A 6,592-nucleotide genomic window follows, 5' to 3' on the forward strand; every position below is an offset into this window, starting at 1 on the left:
CTTCTTCCTCTCCCACTCCCCCTGCTTGTGTTCCCTCTCTCGCTGGCTGTCTCTATCTCTGTCAAATAAATAAATAAAATCTTTAAAAAAAAAAAAGAAGAAGATGATGATCCAGCAAACAAGAATAGGAGGAACACCCAAAGAACAGGAAAGCTTTAAATTTAAACAAATGATCATTTGTAATAAAAAATACAAAAGGGTTAGGAGATACGGTCGAAGGACCCACAGAAAGTAGAAAGAAAAAGATAAAAAACAGGAGGTAAAAGAGGATCAATCCAGAAAGTCTAATATCTAATCAATACACATTCCATAAAAAAAGAACACAGAAAAGACATAAACAAAAATACCCAAAGAAAAATTCAACAGAATTTCCAGAATTGAAAGATACTAATTGCTTTAAATCCCCAGGACAATGAATCAATAAAAGATATACACCAGGGATGCCTGGGTGGCTTAGTTGGTTAAGTGGCCAGCTTTTGGTTTCAGCTCAGGGTCTCAGGGTCCTGGGACTGAGGACCCTCCCCACCTCAAGCTCCACACTCGGTGGGGAGTTTGCCTGAGGATTTTCTCTCTCCCTCTCCCCTTCCCCCAGCTCACATATAAGCTCTTCCTCTAAAATAAATAAATCTTAAAAAAAAAAAGACATATACCACACAATATATCTCAGAAAAATTCAGACAGTAGCCATATATAGAGCCTAGAAATTTAAGAAGAAAAAAATGGGGTAATCACAAAAGGCACAGAAAACAAAAAAGACTTGCCTTCACATATCTAAGTGAAAATAACTTTCAACCTCTTTATATCCAGCCCAATCACTGATCGAATAAGAGATCAGAATAAAGACACTTTCAAATATGCAGTCTCAAAACTATACCTTGCACTCAACCTTTCTTAGAACAAATATGCAGTCTCAAAACTATACCTTGCACTCAACCTTTCTTAGGAAGCTACTAGAGGCTGTGCTCCACCAAAAGGATAAAGTAAATCAACAAAGATGATCCAGATTCAGAAAATCTTTTTTTTTTTTAAGATTTTATTTAATTTTTCGACAGAGATAGAGACAGCCAGCGAGAGAGGGAACATAAGCAGGGGGAGTGGGAGAGGAAGAAGCAGGCTCATAGCAGAGGAGCCTGATGTGGGGCTCGATCCCATAACGCCAGGATCACGCCCTGAGCCGAAGGCAGACGCTTAACCGCTGTGCCACCCAGGCACCACCAGATTCAGAAAATCTAACACTAGAGATAGGTCTAAAGTCTCAGGATGATAGCAGGCCCAGGTATAAGAGATACAGCAGGGAAGAAGAGACAAAAATCCTCGCTCTCTAGCTTATGCTAGAAGTGTAACAGCAATTCTCAAAATGGGGTCTGTAGACCCCTAAGGGTCCCTAAAACCCTTTCAGGGGATCCAAGAGGTCAAAATTATTTTCAACTATAATACTGAAACATGATTTACCTTTTTCACTGCGTTGACTTTCGTACTGATGGTGTAAATAAAAGCAATAGCAGGCAAAACTGCTGATGCCTTAACAGGAATCAAGGCAATGGCACCAAACTGTACTAGTAATTACATTCTTCACCGCAACACACAGTTTAAAAGAAATTTTTAAAGCCAGTTTCACTTAAGAATGTCCTTGATAGGGCCGCCTGGGTGGCGCAGTCATTAAGCGTCTACCTTTGGCTAAGGGCGTGATCCTGGCGCTCTGGGATCGAGCCCCACATCAGGCTCCTCCACTAGGAGCCTACTTCTTCCTCTCCCACTCCCCCTGCTTGTGTTCCCTCTCTCGCTGGCTGTCTCTGTCAAATAAATAAAATAAAATCTTAAAAAAAAAAAAAGAATGTCTTTGATAAAACAGTTAAAATCATTAATTTCATTATATTTCAACCCCTGAGCACACATCTTTTTAATATTCTGTGTGATGAAATGGGAAATACACTTACCTGCTGCTGCATACTAAAGAATAATGGTTATTTTAAGAAAAAGTGTTTATACAAATGAATTTCAAATTGAACTAGCTTTTTCATGAAACACTATTTTTAAAGAACTAACTATGACTATTCAGACTCAAAAATGAATGAAGAGAGTCTTTCATTTCAAGGAAAACTGACATTATTTGTTGCCAATCATAAAATTTGAGCTCTCAAGCAAAAATTAGAATTTAGGATAACTTGTAGCCACCACCATGAAAGTGACAGCTTCCCAGTCAATACCTGAAGATTTCTCTGTTGAGATCAGTGGTAATATTAAGAGATGTGAACTTTTTTTAATTACATAATAAAGACTGTCAAAATTTAGAAGGTATGCATAACTCAGTGAACCACTATTCCCCCATAGGCCAATTCAGGATCTCACAGACTCATGCATGGGTTAAAAAAAAAAAAAAAAAAAATCCACTCACAGTACAAGACAAACCCACAGATTTTAATGTGATAGACTATGAGGTCATTGACATGGTTTAAAATACCAGATTACAACCAACCTCTAAGAAACTACTACTTGTCAAGTTTTGGTGTTGTATCAAAGAAGTAATTATCTGCAAAGACTATTAAAATATTTATTTTTCCAATACCATGTCGTTGTGAATCCAGGTTTTCTTTATATATTTCAATCAAAACAACACAACACAATGGATTGAATGCAGGAGCAGATATAAGAATCCAATTGTCTTCTATTAAGCCAGACATTAGAGAGTTGCAAAAGTGGAAAATAATGCCACTTTTCTCACTAAGTTTGTTTTGGAAAATATAGTTATTTTTCATATCAAATGTGTTACTTATGTTACGATATAATGGGCTTACTATTATTATTTTTAAGTGGATTAATAAATATTTCAAAATTTGTTCATTTAATTGCTAGTAAGGCAATATTTATAGATGTAGCCCACATAGATAAAAGTTCTTGGGATCCACAATAATTTTTAAGAGTGTAAAGGAATCCCAAAGCTAGAATGTTTGAGAACCACTGCTCTAAGCTATCTACAGTTATTTCCATTCTCCTTTCTTGTCCAGCTTTTTAAGTCCCTAAATAAAGCATAAAGAAGTAGAAAGGAAAGGACACAGATCTAATTATGTATCTTGTTGTTGACCGGGGGGGGGGGGGGGGGGGGAAAAGGGGNGGGGGGGGGGGGGGGGGGAAGAGAATAGGAGGTGGGTATAAATTTTCCTTTGTTTTAATTTCAAACAACATAATTTACCTATAGTAGAAGAATGATTACATTTAACCCAGAAAAGTTAATGGTAGACATTAACCCTTCCTCAGAGACACTAAGGAAAAAAAAGTTTAAAAACCATGTCAGCAAACTATAAATATATTTTCAAGTAACATATTTACCCTTCAGAAAAATTACTCTGAAGTATAATCAATCTCGAGAGACTGCAAAAGCCACTACATTTCTTTATTATAGTTAACTTCAAATACTTATTCAGAAAACTAAACAAGAGCAAATGAGAGGGAGGTCCAAAAATTGTCTTCTCTATCAATGACAAGTACTGAATTCCTACTCACCACCCTAGATATATACTCACCTCTGGATTTCCATAATACCACTGGCATATAATTGAACATATTTGCTCATTCAAGTCATGGTCATCAATTTATATTACACACTCCTAGTAAGAAAGAACTCCTTATACTTAACTCCACTGTTATGGTACAGTACATGGAAAGACACATTAATAACTCTTTCTGATAAAGGCAATAATGAAGCAAGCAGAGATTTTTAGGAGCCCCACAAGCTAACAATTTTTCAATCTACCTGTAAACAGAAAACTCAACTACAGGAACAGAACTCCTACAGCTCTTCGTTTTCTGTCCTCACTCTGCCTTCTAGTATTTCCTGGTTACAGTCTCATGGTTGTAAACTTCCCCCAAATACTCCCACTACAATTGAAACCAGGACAGGTAATGACCACAGCAGGACATCCACTTACAAAAACATCTTACTGAAAAGTTTAAGTGACTGACTGAAGACATGAGGCCAAGATGTGGTTATTCAAAAGAAAGCTCAAAGGCATACACAAGTAGTTCCATTGTCTAGTTATTAATAAAAGTACATGAAGCAGTTAGCCTTTTTCAGAAAACAGGCAATTAGAACAAAGATTCTTAGAGAACATGACAGTTTATAATTATTTCTCCACTACTCATTCGTTAGTATACCAAACTATACTTTCTTATCTCGGACACATGACTTAAACAAACAAACAAACAAACAAAAAAACAGTCATGTCAATAGGAAATCCACCTCCAAGAGGTAAGGTAAAAATGGGGTTAATAGCATTTTAGCATAGGAAGAAATCCACAAACAAGTACAAAACCATGCAAAAGCAGTAAAAGAACTGTGGTACAATTCTAATTTAAGATAACAGTGTAAAATTCAAAAGAGATACAGAATTGTCAAAAACACTCCTCTTATCATAACTAAAAATTTGTAGATTAGCATCTCTTTTTTTAAAAAAGCATTATCAGTCGTAAGAATTTCCCCCCAATGGTTTGAAAATGAAAGCAGAAAATATATCTATACACCTTCTGTAACAATATCATTACAGAAGTTTGCCAACTCATAATACAACTCTTTGCTAAGACAGGTGGAATTAGTAAGGCCAACAAATAGGTACCAGCTGCCTTTATTTTTATTTTTTTCTATTTCAAACATTTTTACCTCTCTTATTGAAGAACATAACAGTAGTAAAGTGTAACCACTTAGCAGGAAATCTCCTTTGCTTGTAAAGAAAGTGAATATTTATAGACTCCAAGGCTAGAGGGGATACACAGTTTCCCCACAAGGTTGCACCTGTCGTATCTATTCAAATCCTTAAGCCTGAGAATTCTGCATATCCCCTTCACTTAGAGCTTTTATGTCTACGTTCAAAGATGACAGCTGGAATACTTTTTTGTAACAGCAAAACATATTTGATTTATGTAAACACCTAGTACTAGTTAGTTGAAACTCTAGTAGGTTGGTGCTAATTTCGAAAACGCAGTAACAACAAAAAATTTAGGCTTCAGTGTACATTTAAATATAACTCTGAGATAGAAATTATATTAAGGTTGACCTGAAATCATAAGTTGGCAACAAGTATAAATAGTGCATTATAACCTCTCACCAAAGTAAACAGTTCAAGGGTAGCCACGTGCTCTTAAGGTAGCCCGTAAAGGTAGTCATATCACCACAAGGCCACAAATTCTGAAGTCAAGGAAATGGAGCGTTTAATGCTAGTGTATTTATATGTTAAGGAAATTAAATCTATCTCACCCAGCACCACCTTTCTCTCAGCAAGAGTGGTAGCCAGGAAGGGGGGTAGGGAGTGAAAGAGGACGTGGATCTCCAGCACCGACGCAGAATGAGTGGGGCAGTGTGCCCCAGATTGCAGCCTCCCCCTTGCTCCATCCTACCTATAGCTAGTGAAGAAGCACCAACCACATACTGCAAGATGAGCACAGAAACCCAAACCAGTGATCGAGGACCAGGGACTGGGGACGCAAATGGAGGTGTGGGTTGGATAGGGGATGAAGATCTGGTTAACCCTCCCTCACTACCACCAGACCGAAGGCCTAGCTTGAGGCCTGCGACCGCGCACTACCCTACAGCCACCCACCACCCAAAGGCCCTGGCTTGGACTTCAAAGGTCAAAAAGCGCCAGGTGCGGGGCGCATGCGTACTACGCCGCTCCGCATGCCTCGCGGCCGCCACCCACCACCCCTTCCACCCCCACTCTACGCCGCCTTCCTGGTGGACTGCAGCAGGCCCCGCGCCGCCTCTGGACGGAGCGGGGCCTCGGAACCTTGCGCTCTCAGGCGCAGCCTCCCGGCCTCCAGTTGCGGGCATCACCTGGGTCCCGGCCTTCGGCCTCACGCCTCCCGTAGACCTGCAAGCGCCACAGACCAAGAAACGTCCCTTCAAATCTGGGCGCCGGGGCCGTCCTCCGAACTTGCTTCAGTTTAAGCTCACCGCCTTCCTGGTTCCAGCGCCAGGCAGCGTCAGCCGAGCTTCCGAGTGCATCGATAGAGGCTGCTAGGAGTTAGAGGAGTGCCGAGGGAGTAGATTGTCACGCCGCCAATTTGTTTGGTGTAGCGTTTGCGTGCTTGCTTGTTTGATTTTCTTGTTCCCAAAAAGCAATAAAGGTGGAGACTGAAAAGTGTTATTGCCTTAGTAATCGTCGCTATCGTCTTCTGTAATCAGTAAACAAATCTGCATCGCAGGAAGTTATGTATGTTTAAGACACCACACGTAGCAAAATTGGTTATCTCACTCTGGGGGAGGAGGAAACTAGCCCAACGATAATAAATCATGGGAGTCTGTATAGAGTCGTGTGTGATTAAACTCTAATGATTTATTTGCAAAAAATGCATTAAAACCGATGTTTCTTCTACCCTGAAGGTGAAGGCATTCACAGGTTGGGTGCAAATTAGTTTCCCACATTAAAGTTAACGGATTGGTGGAGGAATGGGAGAAGGCTGCCTGAGGCAGGGAGACGAGGTTTCTTCTGAAAGAGAAATTAAATGTATAGGTTTTTTGTTGTTATTTAAACTAAGAGAAATTACAGCGATTCGGCATTTTCTGTAACTCATACTACATTATTTAACTGTAAGAAATGGA

The 6,592-nt window shown here is 39.5% G+C and overlaps 1 protein-coding gene across 1 annotated transcript in view; it reads right to left on the reverse strand.

Moving 5' to 3' along the window:
- Nucleotides 1–6,282, reverse strand: part of RSRC1 (arginine and serine rich coiled-coil 1) — a 411,289-nt gene extending 405,007 nt beyond the window's left edge. Inside the window, exon 1 of the mRNA XM_019799225.2 lies at nucleotides 5,825–6,282. The gene's annotated coding sequence lies outside the window, so the exon portion shown is untranslated. The remainder of the gene's footprint in view (nucleotides 1–5,824) is intronic.
- Between the last annotated feature and the right edge of the window lie 310 nt (nucleotides 6,283–6,592).

The sequence above is a fragment of the Ailuropoda melanoleuca genome, chromosome 1, assembly GCF_002007445.2.
Source record: "Ailuropoda melanoleuca isolate Jingjing chromosome 1, ASM200744v2, whole genome shotgun sequence".
Lineage (NCBI taxonomy): Eukaryota > Metazoa > Chordata > Mammalia > Carnivora > Ursidae > Ailuropoda > Ailuropoda melanoleuca.